The following is a 22,220-nucleotide window of genomic DNA, read 5'->3' as shown; positions in this document are numbered from 1 at the left end:
TGGATTCTGCTCTGAGCATGTGTGACTCAGTGCTAAGGAATATCTCAGAAGTTAGCTGCAGACAGAGAAGAGGGAATCAAGATGGTTTATAAAGAACATCCTACATCATTGATTATTTTTTCCTGTCAGCAGTTGTTGAGGCCATTTGTGATAGAAGATTGTGGGTATGACAGAAAGGTCTGAGATCATGGGTAAATCCCAAATGAACCTGAACTTGCGGACACATTGTTATATTTAACTTACTTCCTCAAACTGTACTTGAATAACTGTCACTTGGTGTCTCTGGTTCTCTTTTTGCAGTGATCCTTCTTTTGTTTCCTAATACCTCTCACCAGTTCCAAGAGTTATGGGAATAGGCTGTTCATTGAGACTCCAGAGCTTTGCATGATCCTGGATTGTTGTATTTTGTTTGCTTGGGTTTTTGTGGCCAAACGAAAGGCTTTTGCAAAACTATATTAAAAATGTCTGTTATGGACATTCATCATTCACCTGACTGTACGCATTGATACCAGTGTCAGCTGTTTGAGTTGAAGTACAGAGAGAGGATTATAATACATTTGAAACAGTATTGTCTGGTCACTCAATAAACACACTTACTAGACAAGTATGTGCATTTTGAAATGTTGGGGAGGCTTGGAAGACAGAGACTTGTCTCTTCTCTACAGCTGTTGACCCCACTGGTCTGTTATGAGCTTGGCAGCTTCTCTGAGGATTTGAGGTCTGTTTGCACTTAGAAGTTTGTTCAGTTTTTTCATGCTACTTCTCTTAAATCTGTGCACGAGCTGCTCTAGTTTCACATTTGCTTATTTAATTCTATGCACTCGACCTTTCCTGTTTGCATTGGCAGCATGAGGAGAAACACAGTTCTACTCCTCATTATTACTCTTGTGTTTACAGATGACTGGCTAGGGTCTTTCTTAATTTATGGGCTAATTAACTTCACTTCACCCAATGCCATTTTCAGGGGCTCGGTCTCCTACTCAGAATGTTGTATTAAACATTAGGGGCCAGATCTTCAGTATTGTAAATCCTTGTCTCCAAGGGAAGGCTAGTCTGGCCCTTACATTTGACTTTATATGAATGGGTCAGGAGTGTGATCTAGTGGTTAGAGAACTGACTGAGAAGTCAGGTCAGCAGCTTTTGGCGATTCCCAGGCTCAGACTGAGCAGGACATGACTTGTCATACCTGGCTGTACTGTGGAGGAACTAGGCATTTCAGAAATATGTGCTTTAAGCAGGGCTTTGGAGCTGTGCTCTGGCTCTGCTCCAGCTCCAGGCAAAAACCTGCTGCTCCACTGTTCTGGAGCTGCTCCGCACTCTAGCTCTGGGCTCCACTCCAAAGCCCTGGATTTAAGGACTCTGTCTCTTTCATAGACAATTTACTTTAGAAAGTTTTAACTTTATTTTAAAAGATTATTTCCATTTCATTTTTAAAGTTGAGAGGTGATAAAGCTTCTGGCTGAGTTTTCATTTTGCTGGATCGAAAAGAGAGGTGAGTTGGATGTTTAATTCCTGTGGGGATGCTTGAAGTATTACCTAACTGTTAAGAACATTGTTCCTGAAAGCGACTCAGCAGCCTGACCTACCTACACTGGTGACTCATCCACCTCATTTCTGGGGCGGATGGGGATATAAGCATATTCTTTTCATAGCCTCACGAATTATCACTTGCAGTTTCCTTTGTGTTTCAGGGCAGTGCAATGCTGCATGCGAAAGCCCCTGTCATGCTGGTTATGATGACCAGTGGTCGTGTTGCCATCTGTAGGCTCAGTGACATCCTTCAGGGGCAGTTAAGGTTAAAAAATTGGCTACAGTGCAAGTGTGACCCAGCGTTCTGTGAGTGTTAACCATCCTGCTGCATTCCTGATCCACAGAGACTACAGCTCCCATCCATGATCCTTTAACTCAAGCTGGCATGAGTCACATGTTTGCTCTGTCATTCCGGGGTTCAGTTACTGGTGATAGCCCTGATGATGATTGTTACACGAAGAAAATGAGGACAGCAACAAGGTCAAATATGGTTTGATGATTCCCAGTGGTGCAAGTAGAATTCATTTCTTACCTGTACACTGCACCAGCTAAAGGGGGGCATGTGACCCCCAACGTGACTCCTCACATGACCCTGCTCTGCCCCCAGCCTGGGCCACACGCTCTCTCCTTCCCCTCCCTGTGATCCATCCCACATTGCCTGCGGGGGGCTCTGTCTTCCTTCTGGTGCACTGGAGACTTCTCAACTGTAGGGCTCTCCAGAACCACAGCGGTGAAAGGAGCAGAATGTGGGGCAGCCAGGTGGCCCTGTGCCCGCAGCTCCTACAGCGCTGCCCCCCGCTCTGCCCCAAGTCCTTTCATGCAGTTGAGTCTCCTGAGTCCTGTCCGGGGTCTGTACAGCAGCCCCACCAGAGGACAGGGCCCGGGGCGGGGGCTGAGGCTAGGGGCGGTACAGCCGCGCTGGAGGAACTGCTGGCATGGAGTTCTGCTCCTTTTGCCGCTGTGGTTCCTGGGAGAGCCCTGAACCACATGGCTCTCCTGGGAACCGTAGTAGTGAAAGGAGCAGAATGTCAGGTGGCCCCGTGCCGGCAGCTCCTCCGGCGGGGATGCCGACAGACCCCAGACAGGAGACGTTAGACACAGCTGCATGGAAGAGCTGGGGGCGGTACAACTGTGCTGGAGGAGCTGCTGGCATGGGGCTGCTGGGTGGCCCCACATTCTGTCCTCCTGCGTCTTTCCAGTATGGCATATCAGCTATAAATGGCTCACTGCTCCAGTATATTGGACCGTACTGCTATACTTGCACCACTGATGGTTCCCAAATGGGTGATGTTCATTGGGCAGCATACTCAACTATTTGTTTTTCTTTTGCTTCTTTGCCCAGGTGGTGAATGCACCCAAGGAGCATTTGTACTCAGTCAAGCCCTGTCAAAGGAATCATTAGTAAATCCAAGAGAAATCTATTTGTCTCTTGTTTGTGTTGTCACGAAAGTGTTGTAATCCTCGCTTGTGTTTTCAGCTGTTCATTGCAGAGGGCCCAGGCAACTTAATTCATTTACTGAATGAGGTTTGTGTGTCTGTGTCTGATTTAGAGATAATTGGCCTTGGCAGGCAGCACTTTTTATGAATTCTGAGTAGGCCCAGCTGAAGCACAGTGTCCGAGCAGCAACCATAAACCCTGCTTAGCAGGGTTGAACATTATAGATTTTCTTTAATAGTCAGCATGACTGGGCAGATGCTGATGTTCTGTATTAGCCTTGATTTCTTCCCTGGCCCAGACTTCATACACGCTAGTGTTCAGGGGCTATTAGGGTGAGTGGGGCTGGGCTGTTCATCGTGCCTGTGGCTCTGCCTTTAAATAAGGGGTATTGATACCTGAGCCAGTCTTGTATAGGACAGGACTGCAGGGGGGGGGAGGGGAATGGGGCAATTTGCCCCAGGCCCCACAGGGGCCCCCACAAGAATATAATATAATCTACAGTTTTGCAACTTTATTTTATGGAAGGGGCCCCCAAAATTGCTTTGCCCCAGGCCCCCTGAATCCTTTGGGTGGCCCTGGTATAGGATGACAGTGAATTTTATGTTCATGTGGCACAACTTGCTTAGATCCTCCCTGTGACCTCATTTCATTATTTTAGTAGATACTGCCGTCTGATTTCCATGCCCCCTCCCTCCCTGGGAAGTCAGACAAGTTCCCTTGATGATTATCTGTTCTGTTCATTCCCTCTGGAGCACCTGGCATTGGCCACTGTCAGAAGACAGGATACTGGGCTAGATGGACCTTTGGTCTGACCCTGTATGGCTGTTCTTATGTTCTTATATTAAGTTAAAGTTCTCTAAGGATTGTTTTAACAATGTGATTTTCTGGGAGTCCATTGGTTTTCCAAGGAAAGGAAACTCTGTTCAGTTAAGATGTTACCTCAAATCTCACATCCAGATCATAACAGTGGTGTGTGTGAGATTAAAGGAACATTAAAGATACAAGATGTTAGCATCTTGCACACAGATAAGCTATCGCTTAGGCAAAACATCTGTAGCTTAAACTCTTTACACTTCACAGTCAGAGGTATTTCAAAGACTTTCCCATCCAAAAACCAATCTAGCAGAAGGAAAATGGACAGAGTCACTTAAAGTTAGAGGCTGCTTATTATTTGCCATTACTATTACAATGTTAGACAAAAATAAAAAGGTAAAACCAGATACTATAAAATTCTCCACTTTAAATTAGGGCTATAATTTTATTGATTTTTTTGAGGGAGGGAAAACATGTTTTTTCCCTGTATTGTTCACCTTTGATGGACATTATGGGAACCCACAGAGGGACATACCCTGTGTAAATACATAGAAAATGGAAGTCTCTTTTAAAGAAGCTGACTAGAGGGGATCACTGTTGCATTGAGAGGAAGGATAGTTTCGTGGATGGGGTACTAGCCTGGCATTTAGAGGGCATGGGTTTGAATCTCTGCTCTGCTACTGGATGTCTGTGTGATGTTTGGAAAATCGCTGATGGTAACATTTTTAGAAGTGGCTCAGTGATCTAGGAGTTAACGCCCATTGGCTTTGGTACCTAGGCCACTATTGAAAATAGGGGTTGGGCTCCTAAGTCACTTAGGCATTTGACCTGTTGTCTGTCTTGGCCTCGGTTCCTCATTTGCAACATGGGGATAATAGCACTGTCCTGGCTCTTAGGGCTTTTGTGAGGATAAATACATCAGACCTTGACGTGCTCAGATATTTGGTAATGGGGCTGAGATGAAGTACCTTTGAGAGTGGAACGGTAACTTGATTGCCACAAATCTCCTTCCCAAGCTTCTCCTGATCAGAGGATTCTAACAGTGCTGAACTTTTTGTGTACATTTTTTGAGTACAGTCTAGGTTGTTTCCTCACAAGCAGAGTCACCATTTACTATGCTATTGCTATTTTGTAATGCCCATCTCTCTTTCCTTGTAACTGGAGCAGAAGACCTCTTGGAAGCTGTCAGTATCCAGGATTGATGGATCCTCTTGCTAGGTGGCAACTAGCAGCTGAGCGTATGGTGAAGTTAGAGTCTTTATCAGTGGGGCCTTTCTGGTGGCATTTGCACTGCAAGCAGCAAATGTAAATAAAGGCAGGGGATGATACAAGAACCAGAAAGAATCCAGCCTGGCTGTAGGGTTGCCAAATTTTGACTGCAGAAAACTGAACACCCTTGCCCTGCCCTGCCCCTTCTCTGAGGTCCTGCCCTCATGCACTCCCTCCATCACTCACTCTCCCCCACCCTCGCTCACTGGCTTATTTTTCACCTGGTTGGGGCAGAGGGTTGGGGTGCGGGAAAGGGTGAGGGCTCTGGCTGCGGGGGAGCGGACTCCAGGGAGGGGCTGGGGATGAAGGGTTTGGGGTGCAGGAGGGGGCTCCAGACTTGGAGGTGGGGCCAAGAGTTTTGGAGCGCGGGAGGGGGCTCAGGGCTGGGGCAAGGGGTTGGGGTTTGGGAGGGGGTTCAGGGCTGGGGCAGGGAGTGGGGGTGCAGAGTGCGGGCTCCAGGAGAGAGTTTGGGTGCAGGAGGGGACTCAGGGCTGGAGCAAGGGGGTGGAGTGCGGACTCTGGATGGCGCTTACCTCAGGCAGCTCCTGGAAGCGGCTGGCATGTCCCTCTGGCTGCTAGGCACAGGGACAGCTGAGGGCTCTGCGTTTGCCCCTAGCCACACGCACCACTCCCACAGCTCCCATTAGCCCTGGTTCCCGGCCGATGGGAGCTATGGAGCCGGCGCTCGGGGTGGCACCTGCACTGTGGGCAGGGGCAGCGTGCAGATCCCCCCTAGCAGCGATTGGGGCTAGGAACCAGAGGAATATGCCAGCTGATTACACAGGAGCCACATGGAGCTGGCCGCTGTGGCCAACCAGACTTTTAACAGCCTGGTCACCTGTGTTGACTGGAGCTGCCAGGGTCCCTTTTTGACCGGGCGTTCGAGTCAAAAACTGGATGCCTGGCGTTCGAGTCAAAAACTGGATGCCTGGTGACTCTATCTGGCTGTCAGATCCCAGTTTGAGTTGGTAGAGCTGGCAGGTGGAGGTAAAAACATCATTTTGCTTAATAATAGAGAAAATCTGATCAGCTTGTCAGATAATGAAAAACATGGAACCCCAGAGTGCCATTCTTTGAATCGCTTTTCTAACTTCAAACGTATTTTAACTGAATCCAGCCTGTGGCAGTGACCACTTCATAGCACTCCTTGAAACTGGCTATTGTGTAGAAATTTCTTTCCTTCCAGAGGCCATTAAGTCTCTAGTTTGCACTGTCTGGTCACTAAATTAGTAATGTTGCTGCTTGATAATAATGGCTGCGAACTCTATTCAGGGTTTTGTTTTTATATTAAGCGATGTTGAAAGTACTGCATGTTTTAAAAGGAGCAATGACATTTGGACAGCAATCGGCCTTTGCAGCATATTGAAGATGGGTGCAGATGTACATATATATGCAGTGGAACGTATCTGCAATGAACTTTAGTGCAAGGAAACTTTTCTCCTGACTACACTGGGTTTGGAAGCAGGCCCTTAGTGAAGAGGAATAAAAATCTAGGGCAAAATCCTGGCTCCACCTAAGTCAATGGGAATTTTGTCATTGATTCAGTGGGGCCAGATTTTCACCCTTTGAATTGCGTTAGTACAGAGTGGTGTTCAAAACACTATTGCATTTCTAATGATCCTCTTCTTCTGGTGAATTTTTGTATAGAAAAGATTAATCCAAACTACAATGAGTGTGAATTATGTATGTGTGTGTAATATTTGCTCTGAAGTTTAAAGGTTAGTTAAAACAACCTTGAATAAGGTGGGGGTGGGGGGTGGGGAAGCTAAATTCCTATGTTAAATCTAAGTTTGTTGGTAATTGGTAAAAATCTGGAGAAAAATCAAAAGGGTTGTTGTATATTTAAATATATAATCAGCCTAGTTAAATCAAAGTGAACAAAGCAAGCTGTTTATAAATGGCCACTGCTCTTAACCAAATCAATGTAGGAAAAGCCAACTTTCCGAATTAATTATTCTAAAGCTAGGAAGCTGGCAGCAAGTTCTGAAGGATTTTTGCTTAACTCCATATGCTGCACATATGGTTTTATTCATTATATGAAGTCTGGGAAATGCTGGCAGAACAGAAACACCACAAAATGGAAAATTAATGTTACTGGCAGCGTGAATTGTACATGGGCCCAACTTATGAGGATTCCAGATCTCTTATAAGTGAAGCGTTTGGTTTTGCAGCTTGATCTAGACCAGTGTCAGGAAACTTGGGCTCTATTTCTGCCCTGACTTGTTGTGAACTATTTCTGCCTCTCAATTCTGTAAAATGGGGGAAATAATAATGTTTAGTGCTTTGAGATCCCAGATGACCAGTATTACTATAATTGTTCTAAGTGAATGTAACTTAGAGCTAGTGCATTATCCTGCATGCTTTTCCAGGTTAACAGAGTTACTGCTACTCTGTGCTACAGACACTGTGTCTTTGAGGAACCTTTCCCCAACATCTCACACACGCAAGTGCTAGCAATTGCCTACAGGCCACGGTGGATTACAGCATGACAGCTGCAATCAAAATATATTTCCTTACACACCTAAAAATGTCCTGTTTAGGGCACTAAGAAATGCAGGACTGTGCCCTAATATGAGTTTGAAAACCTATAATTTATGCTAAAAACCTTTCAGGTGAGTTTGACTTGCACCAACAGAGAGTCTTCTGAGTTTCCCCATTTCATAATCCATCCTTGCAGAAGCCCACGGAAAACTTCTATGTTTTAATTTAATATACAACAGTTTTGGATTGTGCTGATTGAGGAAATTGTGTTCTCTGTTCATGGGTTCTTATTTATTAACATTGCCCGTGCACGTTGCAATGTTTTGTTTGCTTGTGTGAGTGTAACCTGTAGGTAGCACTTCATCTAGGAAGTGATTTCAATCAAGATTCAGTCAGAACCGTGCTTTTCGGTGTTAGACTCAGTTTCCAAAAAGAAATGCACCACATTTGGCAATAAGCATTTATTGAAGAGATATTGAAATTATAGTACTAACTTTAATGTCGCCTCATGGCTTCCCATGTGATATGTCAGAACAGGTGTGGGCCATAAAAGTTAGCATGAACTTTAATGTATATATGTATATCTTGTAATCCTCAATGAAGAAATAATATGCTTAAAGAAAATACATTCCCATCTAAGAAAGACTTGATGAATGTATGAAAATAACAAGTAGGAAATGGGATTTATAGGATTGTAAATATTTTATTTGCTGTTAGGAAGGAAGGATTTAGAAGCTTCATTTATTGAAAATTAGTATTATTTTTCCCTGAAGGCGTTTTAAATTTAATCTACTTGATGCTCTTTTTATGACGCAGGGATTCTTATATAAATAGAAATTTTTTTTAGATCATTTCTCTTTGCAAGTAATTTTCCCCTTAAAAAGATCTCATGCCACAGACCTCCACTGATACTGATAATGCAGTATATTCTTTTGAAGTGCCAGTCTTTATTTCACATTATTCACCCTTTTGTTTTTTAAATCAAATTCCAAACTTGAATTAAAACTAGTGTTTTGACATTTCCTTCCTCACCTTGTCTCATCACCCTAGAGGCTTGACTCATTTTTCTTCCCTTTTTGGAATCAGACCACTTGTAGAATCTCTATGCTAAAGAGTGCATAGATTTTTGTTTAAGCAATAGCGGTAGTGTGTGAAGCATAGTAGACATGCTACAGGAGACTGTAGTTCATTTATGTATGATTAGGTGTGAAGGTCCTACGCACCATCCTGTACCTTACCAGTAAACAATAATCTGACTCCACTGGACCTGCTAATGAAGTGAAAGGAATGGTTTTTGCTTTCAGTCCTGTGCTTCATTTGAATATGTAGACTCTGCCAGCTGTGTAATGCAGCGGAGTAGCTTTGTGTCTAACAGACCCATAATATTGGCAGTGTCGCACCCCGTCCCTTCTCCACTCACTTCTGTGGCACGTGTCTAGTGGATAAATCATGGGGGAAAACTGTTTTCCTTTGCACTTTGACCTCTGGACTGCTGGAGGCCTGGGTGGTGGGGAATAGGCAGACAGCTCTTTCAGTCAGGGCCTATTGCTGTAAGGTTCTGAGCATCCCCATCTCCCATGAGCTGCCCCTTCAACATACCTGGTAACATATGTTGTGCTAGGTGTAGACCCAATACAATTTTCTCCTCCCTCCTGTGAGTATCAGAAGAATGGGAGTCACAATGTTTGAGTTATAATCTCTCATCTGGGCTCTTCTTGGGGCAGTTTAACAACGTGTTACCCTTTGCTCACAGCAGAGCATATAGTCACGATCTAGTCCTTGGAGATTAGATCGTGACTATATATGGTTGGATATAGGTAGTTGGAGGTTACTGAGCAAAGTAGAGCAGCATTTTCAGCAACCACAGCCATGATCCCTATGGGAAATGATTGGTGATTATGAAATCTCTGCTGTTTCTTAGTAGCCTGAGATAATGTTTACACACTCTTATGTGCATTACTATTAGATGAATGCAATCTGTGATCACATAATTGTGAATACTGATGGCTTGATCATATGCAGGTATTTCCATTTTCTGTGCAAATACAATGTCCCTTATCAAATGGGCTTCATTTATATTTTGACCTTTGATTTCTATTCTTTGTGATGGACAATGGCTTCTTTACTACTATATGAGGGTTTTGTGATTCTCACACTAAGCTGATCATGTGCCTACTTGATATTAGATGGAGCTTCAAAAGTGGTGCTTTCAAACCAAGGCCTCTATATACTATATATAAATTACTAGCATCGTGCTGTATTGCATCCCACTGCAGACTCTCCATGACAGTCTAATGCAACACAGCCCACAGTAGGCACTTGGATACAACTTTTTCTTAACGTACATGAATCCTCAGAGATGCTGATCAGCACATAGACTTTTTGGGAAAAAAAAGAAGATTGTCCTCTCCAGTAGTTGAATGAGGGCCAGATCCTTGGCTGGTGTAAATCAGTGGAGGTCCACTTGGAAGTAGAGCTGCACACAGGGTCCACCAGCTGAGTTCACCACACATTTTGACAGTATATGCAGTTGGTTACTAGTGTTTGGTGTTATGATACTTAGATCACAAGGGCGTCCTACGCAAATCATCATCCAATTCCCTTATTTGATCAACATGCCACTTCCAGGAGCTTCCGCTATTACATTTGTGGGAAGAACAAGCCAATTGTTTGTTTGTTTGAAATAATGCGATGTCACTGCTGAAGGGGATCAACAACGACATGATATGCAGTGCAATTTGTTCCCAAGGCTAGTCCTCAAACACTTGTAATTTACAGCTTTGAGGTGACAGGATGCTTGAAAACAAGGTTGAGTCCTATAGAACATAAATTACTATGTTCACTGTGAAACTCCATTTAAGGAGACCTGTAATGAGCAGCTTGGGACAATGTTTATCAGCCAGAATGCTGTTCAGAATCCTCTGCTGTGGGGGATATTCTGTGATACCATCCTTTATTTTCCCTTTATTAAATTAATTTGAATTAGAAAATTTCAAAGTAACTTCTACCTTCACAGCTGTACAAAGGCACCACAACATTCGGAGATCAACCACTGAATAGGGGGTGGTTGGGAAAAGTGGATAACAATTGTATTTACACATAGCTGTAGGTCTCTCCATTTTGATCCTGTTATGGATAAATGGAGCCTTATTTATTCATAGATTTTAAAGGCCAGAATGGACCATTATGACCATCTAGTCTAGCCTCCTCCATATCACAAGCAATAGAATTTCACCCAGTAGTTACTACATCAAGCCTATAACTTTTATTTGAGTGATAGCATACATCTTTTACAAAGACATCCAGTCTTGATTTAAAGACTCCAAGTGAAGGAGAATCCACTGTGGCCCTATGTAAATTGTTCCAATGGTTAAGTACTCTGTGTTAAAAATGTATGCCTTATTTCTAGTCTGAATTGGTCTAGATTCAGCTTCCAGCCACTGGATCTGATTATGCCTTTTTCTGCTACAAGAAAGAGAGTTGTTTGCTATCAGAAATCTCCTCCCTGTAAAAGTATTTTTAGACCATAATTGAATTGCCAGATTTGCCACTGAACTTTCCCTTGGATAAATTAAATAGACTGAGTTTGTTAAACTCATCACTGTAAGGCATGTTGTCCAGATGTTCAATCATTTTTGTAGCTCTTTTCTGAACTCTTTAGAATTTTGCAACATCAGAAAATTGATCTCAGAACTGGACGCAGTATCCAGTACTGATCTCACTAATGCTGCATAAAAGGCAATACCATCTTCTTACTACTTTTTTATATACCCCTACTTATTCGTCCAAGGATTGTGTTTGCCATGTTAGCAACAGCATCACACCGACAGCACCTATTCAGATGTTTCTCTACCTTTACTCCAACGTCCTTGTCAGTGTTGCTGTGCTCCAGGATAAGTGCTCCCATCTTGTAAGTGTGACTTACATTCTCTGTTCTAGATTCCACCTTGCATTTTGCTGTATTAAAACATAAGTTGCTCATATTGCCAAGCCTTCCAGATCAGTCTGTATAACTAACATGTCCCCATCATTATTTCCTACTCCACCAAGTATTCTGTCATCTGCAGATTTTACCAGTAGTAATTTTATATTTTCTTCCTGATCACTGATAAAGATCCTAAATAGCATTGGACCACTAGAAACATCCCCATAGGAGACTGTTTCTCTATTTACAATTATTTATTGAGCTCTATCAGTTAACCAGTTTTTAATCCATTTAACATGAGTTACATTGATTTTGTAAAGTACTTATTTTTATCAAATGCCTTACAGAAGTTAAAGTATTTCAGTATATCAACATGATTACCATTATCAACCAAACTTGTGATATCATCAAAAAACAATATCCAGTTTTCTTGACAAGACTTATTTCCCATAAATCTGTGTTGTCTGGCATTAATTATGCTACCATTCTTGAATTATTTACTGATTATCTTCTTATCACTATTTCCATATTTTGTCCAGGATTGATTTTGTGCTAGCCAGTCTACAGTTTCCTAGGCCATTCCAATTACCCTTTTAAAATATTTGTTCCAGTCTTCTGGAACTTCCTAGTGTCTTTCAAGACTTGTTAAAAATCAACATTAATGGTTCAGAGAGCTCCTTGATCAGTACTTTGAATCCTCTTGGATAAAAGTTATCCAGTCTTGCTGGTTTAAAAAGGTTGCTTGAATGTAAGTTTCTTACAGTCAGCGTATCCAGCCAGAGCTCTGAGAGCCCAAACAATAAGGTAAAATTCACGTGAATTAGAATATAATTGATAATACTGACTGATTGCCAGATAGCACCAGCACAAACACAGACACCTAAAGACAGCTCCAATTGCAATCTCTGGCCTTGATCTTACAAAGGCTTATGTATATGCTTAACTTGAAGCACTGTAAGTAGTTCCATTGACTTATAATTGCCTTGCAGTCTGCCCGTTCTCACTCCAGCTAGGCTCACTCGAGAGGAATAACCTGAGTGCAGATAACTGGAGTTGGCTTTGCAGTGAAGTCCTACCCTTGGGGAGGGGTTATTATGGAGGTGGACAACAACAGGACTAGATCTGGTGAGTCAAAGTACAGACAGAGTTCTGTATGTGTGTACACTGCTATAGCAAAAGGCGTCAAAGGCTTGCATGTTAGAGGTCATGGATTTATAAGCACCCAGGATGAAGGTCCTCATAGAAAGAGTTAGGGGTTGTGAGTCTGAGTTTTTGTGTGGGTTAAACCACTTTGTCTGGGTCATTAGACTGTGCTGAGTTTCCTTAGGTTGCAGGGCAGCTGCACAGAAGGAGCGTTAATAAAGGTTACCTTTCCAGACCATGAAGTCTGAGGGGAGCCTGAGATTAGGGGTTTCCCCTGGTGCATAGCGTGAGGAGTTGAGGGCACAAAAGGTGAACAGAGTGAGTTGAAGCAGTTGGGTCTGTTTGAGCTTTGTGTGAGTCCTGGAGAGAGACAGAGGCCCAGAACAGCTGCTCCAGGGGACAGAGCACTCGATCTTCAGCTTGTGGGTTCTGCACGAGGGAGTTGCCTGTGTGCTGTTTGGTACAACCACTGTGCAAAGAGTTAGGACTTGTGTACAATTTGTAGCTAAATCAATCACAGTTAAGAAGTCTCTGACTCCATGTCACTGATTTGTGCTCGAAATGGGAAAGTGATGTGTAAGGCCCCCAAATCTGCTTCCACTCAGCAAAGAAGCAAGAGGATAATATTCTCCCTAGAACTAATTTCACAGTGCTGGATGGAAAATAAAAATCTGACGCCTAGCATTTAATTTTTACTGTCACTTGCTTCCATTGTGCTTCTTTACTTAATGCTTACAGCTCTGTTGTTGAAAATCGCCAAATGTTGTTAATTGTATGTTGTTATGGATTTTAGAGGATGGTGTCTCCACTTGCCCTGCAACTGTGAGTGCCTTACAATGCTTTGCTGTTGTAGCTCCCAGCCTGGGATGCTCACAACCAGCCAACAAGTACACAGATCACACCTTGAAGTGTCTGTGTGCCAGACAGCACTGGCTTAGCAGTTCAGACCCCATCACCCTGTTTACAACCCCACTCTGGCTTCCACCAGCCTTGGTTACAACCAGCAAGGTGACCCAAACAGACACTCAGTCCCAAATTTTCCCAAAGCCATGTGCTCTGGAATGTCCATCCCTCTCCTGGACATTTCAGAGAAACGAGGTTTGTTCATTCTTGTAAAGACACAAAGCATGTCACAGCTTATTAGCTTAACATCCTTCCATTTAAACACAACACTGAGTTGGTTTATAGTAAAAATAAAACAAATGTATTAAACAGAACAGAGGTTAAGTGATGCCAAGTAAAAGGAATAAAGTTAAAAGGGGTTTCAAGCAAATAAAAGTGAAAACGTGCATATAAAAGTCTAATACTTAACCTAGCAAGGTACAGGCTTTCTTCAAGATGGTTTCTCACCTATATTCAGTTTCCAGAGACTTCACCCCCTCTCCCATGACCCACCGTGGTTGAAGTTCCCATCTTTCTCAGCTTGCAAAAGCTCTTTTTGCTTGTCTGCCCAGTGATGAATGCCAGAGATGGTTTTTGTCTTAGCTCATATCTTCCAAAGTTCAATGACTTTGTTTCAAGAAGCAGGATGACCTCATGCTGTTCTTTCCTTCTTATGGGCTTCCCATTCCTCTATATATATAAATGGGACTTCCATTGTTTTGATTCCACAACACTTAATTTACATAGGAGACAGGTAAATAGCTGCCTTCTCTTCTGTCTGGGAAGGAACCTTTTTCTCCCTGTTCTGCTACAGACTTTAAAACATAATATCCTTAAGTATCCATAGTTCCATATAGATTTCACAGGTACATTTCACATAGATATTAATCACCAGTGTGTCATTAGCTTCCAGAAAAGATCTCACTCTTATATCCTTTTATAATACAGTAATATTGTATACCATCAGTTGAGTCAATTGCTTATCACTTGAGGTTTGTGCCCCTACCCCATCTTTATAGACCAGGAACCTTTGAAATGGATTCTTTTGAGGGTCACCCCTTTAAGATAAAGTTTATTCAAACTGTGAGGCAGGCAACAAGGAATCTGGTGGTGAAGGAATCCATGTTGTTTTTCTCTCTCCCTACTTGTTAGCTTATTAGCTTTGTTTACCTAATACATAGGTATTAGACCTTCATTGTCTTTGCCTGAGGATCAGGCTGGTCAGAGAATCAAATACACATTCCTTTGTCTAAGGCAGACCTGTTAACCAGCTCCTCGAACATGCCTGGTTTAAACACACTTTTGTCACAACTCTAACATATATCCATAACTCTTAGTACCCACTGTGTACATACATCATGCAAGAATATTAATGATCAATGAGTTATTTGTTTTCAAATATCTGACAAGGCATATTTTATACAAAAATATTACAGTAGTGTGCAGGGTGTGAATAAAGGGGTTCTTAGTGTTAATACATCTTGTTTAAAATTCTTCCATTGCTCCTTCAAAAATATGTAATCCAAATAGCAGTCCAGGCCAATCAGATTTTCTGCTCTGAGAAGAAGGCCACAGCATGTAACTGGAGCGTGATGCACCTGGCATCTGAAGGCAGCAAATTGTTTTCTTTCTGAAATAGATCCAAGTCTTAAATGAAGTGGTTTTGCAAGTGATCTATTTTGTATTCATTGCATTCCTATCTAGAGGGGATATTTTCTTTCCATCTTCCACAAATGGAAAAGACAGAAGTGGCCTGATTTTAGTTTCTATTACAATACCAACTAACTTTTCTCTGCTGCTTCCTCAGTTCTAGCACAAATACCACTGGCTTTTTATTCTCCCCTGGGAGTGCATTTCTTGGTTGAAGCAGTGGGGTTAACTGGAGTGGGAGCATGGAGAGCAGTTTATCAACTGCTGAGGAAACTGATTCATACTGCCCATGCCTAAAAATAAAAGCCACTTTGAAGCGCTTCTGTGGGTGAGTAACTGCTGCCCAAATACTCAGCTGACTGTTGCTCAGAATCCAGGTCTGTATTACTGTGCCCAGGGTGAGGAGAGGAGGTGTGCAAGTTAACAGGCACTGCTGTTAGAGCAAAATAGTACACTGTAATTCACAATTGCAGTGCAGTGTCTACTCAGTTAAATGGCACTACTGCCCTTGTATTCCAGAGGAGTGATTGCTTTCCTAGGTGCTTATATAATTATGTTATGCTGCAGGGCATGGGCCAACTTACAACTGAGGGTTAGAAGAAAACTTTCCCTTTGAACAGGTTATTCTGTAAGTCCCTATTACAGGGTTTCTGGTTTCTTCCTCTGAGGCATCAAGTGATGGCTACTCTCAGAGAGACAAGATATTTGACCCAATGGACTACAGGTCTGATCCAGTCTGCCATTTCCTACATAGAGCTGGGAGGGAATTTCGGAGACAATTCTGCTCTTTAGGATTTGCTTTTGTTCCAAAACAGAACAAAACCAAAATAATTTGATATTTCTCATGAAACAAAATGTTGGGTGCATATACTAGGATATCTCTTCCCATAAGGAAGGGGAATAAGCTATAGTGGTGTAAGGCATCTTTATACTGCTATAGCAGAGTCTGCACTGGGGCTTTAACTGGTATAACTATATTGGTAGAAAATCAGCCTACTGATACAGTTACACCATACAGCTTTCAAGTGCAGACCAGGCCATTCTGTAGAGGAGGCATCCATGTACACACAGGCACATCCAAATCTTTTTGGTCTGTACCAAGAGCTTCAGTAGCGGGAAATTGTAGTCAGGAAAAACTTTCCCAATTCTTGACAAAAAGGAGCATCTGCTTTGCATCCCTGGCCTGTGATAACAACGCTAGGTCAGTCCATCTAGTCTCTTTCCCTAATCCATCATTTTGGTGGGTGCGTGTTTTTAATCTAGTTTTTTTGGTGTGCTTTCTGTTGCAAAGAGACACGAGTGCACTGTTGTCAAATCCTGTAGTGGAAGGGAACATTTCTTATCCAATTTTAATACATCAGATCAGTAGAAAAAGCAAATCAGGAAGGAATAACATAAGAAAGAAAACAAGTGAAATTATAGAATTACTGATTCTGAAGAACTCTGCAGCCATTCATGCATGTTTCTGGTTGCACTTCAAGGTGTTACATTGCTCACCAGATATTGCACCATCTTAGTTTAAAGGAATAGGATAAAAATGATTTCAGAGGCAATGTCACAAACCCACAATCTCGTTTGAGTTTCTGATTCCACTACTGTATGTGACAGGATTTTGATAAGGGAAACAATTCATTACGGGGGTGGGGTGGGTTTGTATTTTGTTATAAAAAGATTTGGGTAAATAATAATGATTCTTTGCATTTCTAGAGTGCTTTCCATCAGAGAATCTCAAAGCCCTTTACAAGCAGGACTTAATTATCTATATTCTAGAGGCCTCATTCTAAGAAAATGGCACTCTTGTGCTAGGTGCTGTAGGAACACATATTAGAAGCAGAATTACCAGCCCTCAAGTGATCAAAAATCATGAGTCAGGCCCCATCAAATCATAAAATTGGCTTGAAAATTATGTGATTAAAATAGTGGGGTTCTTTTTTCTTTAGCACTTACGGTTATGCTTAGATCATGTTTTCCAGCTTTTCTCTGCCACCAGGAGGGCTAGAAACGTCCTTATTTTTAATGAAAAGTGAGAGTCTCATGACTCCAGGAACCTGAGGCTTTGAGATGGACCAAATGTAGGTAGACTCATGAAAAAATTGTTGTGAGAGTTGACAATGCTGTGAAAGCGTTTCTGCCCCAAGTAGGCAAAACAGGCAAAGGGCAGGAGGAAAGAACTATTATTATCCCCAGGTCTAAAATGGGGAACTGAGATACAAAGAGATTAAGTGTCTGGGCAAAGATCATATGGTGAGTCTATAGCAGAGCAGGGGCTAGAACTCAGCTTGCTGGGTCCATGCCACAAACAAAGATAAAGCAGGCACGGTGCTGTAATTAGTGAGGCTTTCTGAAATACTGCCTTGTAAGGCTTTTTGTGTGAATGTTTTTCAAAAATAGAGTGTGTTTTTCTGTAACAGTTTTATGGCTGACCTGACATGCTTTCTCATGACAGGGTAACATTAGAATTAATATTGTGTAGCATAGTATATTGCAGGGGTTCTCAATCTTTTTCTTTCCGAGGCCTTCCCAAACACGCTAGAGAAACCTGTGCCACAACAACTGCTTTTCTGCATATAAAAGCCGGGGCCGGTATTAGGGGGTAGTATGCAGGCCAGTTGCCCATGGCCCTACGCCACAGGGGCCCTTGCTAAACTAAGGCCACGTCCAGACTAGGAATTAAAATCGATTTTAGATACGCAACTTCAGCTACGTGAATAACGTAGCTGAAGTCGAATTTCTAAAATCGAGGTACTCACCAGTCTGGACGGCGCGGCATCGATGTCCGCGGCTCTCCGTGTCGATTCCGGAACTCCGTTCGGATTGATGGAGTTCCGGAATCGATGTAAGCGCGCTCGGGGATCGATACACCGCGTCCAGACTAGACGCGATATATCGATCCCCGAGCAATCGATTTTAACCCGCCGATGCCGCGGGTTAGTCTGGACGTGCGCTAAGTTGCTCAGGCTTCAGCTTAAGCCCTGGATGGAGGCAGGGCTCAGGACCCTGAGCTTCAGCCTCAAGTCTAATGCCAGCCGTGCCTGGCAGACCCCCTGAAACCTGCTCATGACCCCTGAGGGGCCCCGGACCCCTGGTTGAGAACCACAGGTACATTGTATACTTGATTGGAGACAATGTATGCGTCCCACTGTCCTACATAATTTTGGTTCCTCCTGGTATAAAATACATATTTAAAGTCAATCCATGAACTAACAGACCAAGTAGGGGTGTGCCCAACTTTTCATACTGTAGTGACTTTAGCTGTATTTCTGCACTTTGACAGGAACCTTCAACTGAGCTGGTAACATGACGTAGCTGAAAGAGGTATAGTCCAGAATCTGTGGGGGCCACTGAATTGATGTATTATGGCCCTGGACATTAACTGCAGTGAAACGACTCCCATTGACTTAAATGTGCTTTGGATCAAACCCTACTTCTCTGCGTGCTGTCTTGGCTAATGAATGCTATAAGTGTTGGCCTGTGTTCTGAGTTGTGCTGTGTCCATTAAGGGCTCTATATAAATGTTTTATAGTAATTTATGTTCTAGGGATAGTCATGCATGGAATCGGACCACTGCAAATACAGGGGACCTGGCTCCAGCCAAGGACCATATTATTTCCCTAGCTACACTCCTGCATAAAGGAGTAAGGGGATGTAAGAAGTTCCCTGTCTCCTGTTCATGGGTCAGCCTTATTGTGGGGAGGAGCAGAGGACAAAAAGCAGCCTCCATGAGTCTGCAAGTCCCACACCTGTGGGGAATGGGCAGGCAGGACAAGTGAGTGAAGCCAAGGCTCCACCCTTCTCAACACAGCTGAGCCAGCATGACAGGGGTGCAGTCTGCTCCAGGTATTGGGCAGGTGTAGATTACTTCCCCCTTGCTGAGGAGTACAGGCTGCATTGATTGCAACTCTGAGTCACAATGTGGTTTCTGGTCTGCTCCTGGGGCAGAGCAACTGTGGACTGTGCCTTACTCAGGGCTTGTGGCAAAGCCACAGCTGATCCCCAATTAATCAGGGGGAAATTCTGCCATGTGTTAGCCAGATGAACTGAGGGAGAGGGTCCTGGGAGCCCTCCATCTCCTCTTGTTCTAAGTAGTGCACTTGCCTGGAAATAGCGAAGGCTTTAACCCAAGTACTCTCCTCAGGAGGCCAAGAGTGCAAGGGCAGTGTGAGGTCATGCCCAGGCCCCAAAATGCCCCTATCCCATTCATGCTGCTGCTATGGGAGAAGGGAAATACATGCAGTTCCTTCATGGAGCAGCTTTGCTGAGCAAGCTCACTCCACTCTCCTCACCCCAGTAAGGCAGGTTCCCCCCCATCCCCTTCCCTCCTCTTTTGTTTAACAAGGAAAGGAAGTAGCATCCCCTGCCTCCAATACACCAACTGACCATTTGCCTAATTGAATGTGGGACTATTTACGGATTCAGAGGCAGCTTCTGCACCTTGTATTGAATACAACTTTACATTATACTGGGGTTTATAAGTGGGCGATACATCTTGGCAATTAGATCTCAGGTGAGCGTGCAAGTGCCCAGTTTCTGGTCCTCAATGTCTAATAATTTGAAACATTTACTTCATTAAAAACGTACATCACCCTGTGCATCCAAGGATCTCCAAATGCTTTATAAATATTAATGAACTACCTGCCCTGTGGGTAGGTATTAGTGCCCTCTGGCAGGAGGGGCAGCCAGGATGAAGGGAAGTTGAGTGCCTTCCCAAATGTGGCAGAGTAGAACCCAGTATAGCCAACTCTTAGTTCCCTGACAGCTTGGCCTAATGGTAATTGCACACTCCTGGCCCTTGCTAGAATTAAAGCATCAGCTTAGAAGTGAGCCCTGTGGCCTGGGGAGCATGAGTGAGAGCGGCAATGCATCCAGTGGGGTGGCACTTTGTCTGGTCCTCTCCCTGGCTACTTTACCAACACTCCAGCAATAGTGACAACCTTCACTCGTGCTGCTTCGTGACCCCTAAAACGTGTTCTTCCCTTCATTGTTGATTTACCATTTGCCATCCTTTTACTACTTCAGTGTGGTGCCTAGAGGGTTCCTAAGTCCCTGCATTCAGCAAGAAGTTATTAAATATGCACTCTACTTTATTACTCGTGACAAATTGTTATCATAAGCATTCAACCGTGTATCAGCTTAATGGAGAGTCAGGTTATCTCTGAGGCATAAAATCCAAACAAAACAGTGTTCTGTGCTTTAGTGCATGCTTCCTCCTTAAGGAGTTTGGAGGCTTTTTTCCCCGCTCAGAAGGCCAATCCATATGTCGTTGCCTAAAAGCTGTAACGAACAGGGCGTACATTCCTTTCCTGAAAAGTTTTATGATTAGAGGAAAAACACCTCATAGCTTCAAAACTACTTCCTGCATGGCTTTCCCCTGCATTGTCTCAGTGGTTGGAAGCAGTGATGGGCAAGAGCAGTTTGGCTTGGATATCACTCAAAAGGTCCCTCTATCCTATTCGACTGAGGTTCCCTTATCCTCACTCAGGATTTTGATTTGTATTACAATAGCACCCGGAGACCCCAAAGGAGATTGAATCCTACTGGGATAGGCACTGTCCATCATGTGATAGGCTGGATCACAGAAACCCCCTTGGGAACTGCCAACTGATGTGCCAAGACTAGTTCTGCCCCTGCTTTCCCTGCCAGCTTGGGACTCCAGCACCCTGTCTTGCTGAGCCAGATACACCTGTCTGCTCTAACACAGACCCAGGGTCTGAACCTCATGCCCCAAAACTGCAGACTTAACCTGAAAGCAACTTACAGAAGTGTTCCTGTCTTTAACACTCAGATGCCCAACTTCCAATGGGGTCTAAACCCCAAATAAATCCGTTTTACTCATAAATTGTTTACCTTCTATAACACTGATAGAGAGACATGCACAGCTGTTTGCCCTCCCAGGTATTAATACATACGCTGGGTTAAGTAAAAAGTGATTTTATTAAATACAGAAAGTAGGATTTAAGTGGTTCCAAGTAGTAACAGACAGAACAAAGTGAATTACCAAGTAAAATAAAATAGAACACGCAAGTCTATGTCTAAGAAAACTGAATACAAATAAAACCTCACCAGTTCCAGTAAGCTTCCTTTTACAGACTAGCCTCCTGCTAGTTTGGGTCCAGCAATCACTCATACCCCCTGTAGTTACTGTCCTTTGTTCCGCTTTCTTTCAGGTATCCTTGGGGGTGGAGAGGCTCTCTCTTGAGCCAGCTGAAGACAAAATGGAGGGGTCTTCCACAGGCTTAAATAGACTCTCTCTTGTGGGGGGAGAACCCCTCCTCTCTCCTATGCAAAGTCCAGCTCCAAGATGGAGTTTTGGAGTCACCAGGGAAAGTCACATGTCCATGCATAACTGAGTTTCTTACCAGGAAAGCCACATTCCTGGGAAAGCTCCGATGTGGACTGGTGTCTTCAAGTTCATTGTTGGCTTAAGTGGTTCTTGATTGGGCATTTAATTTGCACATTCCTTTCTCAATAGAAATCAAGCAAGTAAACACCCAATATTCCTAACTTCAAGTACAAAAATGATACATGCATACATATAGGAGGAATGTATTCAGTAGATCATAAAGTTAAATAGATATGTTACATGGCATATGGAGCATAAAACATATTCCAGTTTTTTTATATGTATATTTCCCCATGAAGACTTATGGGGTACACCATCACACATCACTTTGTGCTAGGCACTCATAACTGTAAGAGACAGTCCCTACCTAAAACATTCTAATCTAAATAGACAGGGCAGACAAACAGTGGGAGGAGAAACTGAGGCACAAGGTGGTGAAGTGACTTGTCTAAGGTGACAGTAACAGGGTGACTTGCCAGTGGACTGGAGAACCTGGGGCTGAGCCAGTCCTGATTCTGAGATGAGCCTCACCTACGGGGAATCAGGTACTCTAATATAAAAGGCAGCAGGAAGCTGCAGGAGTGGAAGAAAGGAGGGAGGGAGGGAATAAAAAAATCAGGGTCAGACGGCTGAGCTCCAGCCAGAAAGGGCTGGTAAGTGGCAGCTTCAGGTGTAGCAGACTGACAAAGAGTTCTGGGTGTGGCTACTGGTGAATTATAAATTTGGACTTAGTCGGGAACTCAGCAAGG

At 43.4% G+C, this 22,220-nt stretch overlaps 1 protein-coding gene across 1 annotated transcript in view; it reads left to right on the top strand.

Moving 5' to 3' along the window:
* LOC127057613 (transmembrane protein 104-like) overlaps nt 1-22,220 on the top strand; it is an 87,179-nt gene that overhangs the window by 35,460 nt on the left and 29,499 nt on the right. The window lies entirely within an intron of this gene.

The sequence above is a fragment of the Gopherus flavomarginatus genome, chromosome 9 (assembly GCF_025201925.1).
Source record: "Gopherus flavomarginatus isolate rGopFla2 chromosome 9, rGopFla2.mat.asm, whole genome shotgun sequence".
Taxonomy (NCBI): domain Eukaryota; kingdom Metazoa; phylum Chordata; order Testudines; family Testudinidae; genus Gopherus; species Gopherus flavomarginatus.
Note: the sequence above shows the minus strand (reverse complement) of the source record. Positions and strands in the feature narration are given on the sequence as shown.